Genomic DNA, 1,303 nt, shown 5'->3' with positions numbered 1-1,303 from the left:
TTTTCTATGTGTAACATGGGTATCTTATATTCTTTGTAACCAAAGTTTCTTCAAGTTGAAGTAAAATTTAAAATCATTAAGGAAAATAACAAGACTAAACCTCCAGATTATTACTTGAAACAAAGCTAGGAAAGAAAAGAGTCTACAAAAGCACCAGGCACAATCGGTTCTGTTTGGGAAGATTGGTCTTCAGTATGGGGTCTTGTCAGACCTAGGGAGATAGCTTTTATACTGGGTAACACAAGATGATTGCTAAGTTCTTAAGGCTAAAAGTATTTCTGAAGGTCTACAATTGCCTAGTTGAATTGCTTTTAATGCCTTTGGATTATTATTATATTACCCCACAGGGAATTTAAGCAAAACATAAACATGCATCTAAATGGGCTTAGAAGAAAGCTTGTCCCGTCTCCTGTTTTAATTAGATATGTCTTACATAAGAAACATATAAATGCACTCTGGTTTCTAGCAAGGCCACAGCGCTAAATAAACCCACTGGTGTATTATTTTGTTTGCTTTTTCTCCCTTAATTAAGTTTTTAAAGTTTCCTTAGCTCGCTGTGTGGCTGCCTCAGCTTTGGCAGCTGGGTTTGTGGTGAAGGGCTGAGAGGACACACACCAGTTTCCCCTCTCCGCTGCTAACTATACCTCCCGTGCAGATAAATGGGAACGCGGAATAAACAGGAAGGGAGCCGGCTATCCCCACACTAGATGCCTTCACAGACCTCTCCTCATATCATGCATAAGAAAAACTCATTATTGATGGTAACGGTTGAGGAGTATTCAAAACTTCGCCAACTGGGCAGAAAGCTTTCCAAGGCTTATGGAAAACAGGGATAGTGTCCAATTCTACGATGCCAACGTCTTCAAGTATTTAGCTGGCCTGGGCGCTATCTTCACCAAGATCTCTGGATTGGAGGCTCCTTCAGAGGCCAATTTCAATCACTGCAGGGCTTGGCAAGCAGAGTAACCCAAAAGGGGCAGCACTGGCTTCTCTCTTCCTCTTTGTATGGGCCTCAGAGAAGAAATCTAACGTTGACAAATGGCATATATGGCCAATGGCTGCACATAAGAAAGCTGAATAATTTCAAGATTTTGTTTAATCTCACTTTTATTTTGCTTTAGTTTAATATTAATTAATAAATTAATTGATTATGTGATTTAAAACTGAGAACAAACAGGAGCACATGTACAGTGTGAGGTATGTTTGTTAGTATAGCCAGATCCTGATATGTACACCTAAGCTAATAGGACTCACTCTACGCAAACTGTAGATGTATATTTATATTTTATTTTTTGCTTTAAGA

The sequence above is a fragment of the Microtus ochrogaster genome, linkage group LG10, assembly GCF_000317375.1.
Source record: "Microtus ochrogaster isolate Prairie Vole_2 linkage group LG10, MicOch1.0, whole genome shotgun sequence".
Taxonomy (NCBI): Eukaryota; Metazoa; Chordata; class Mammalia; order Rodentia; family Cricetidae; genus Microtus; species Microtus ochrogaster.
This window is presented reverse-complemented; position numbering follows the sequence as displayed.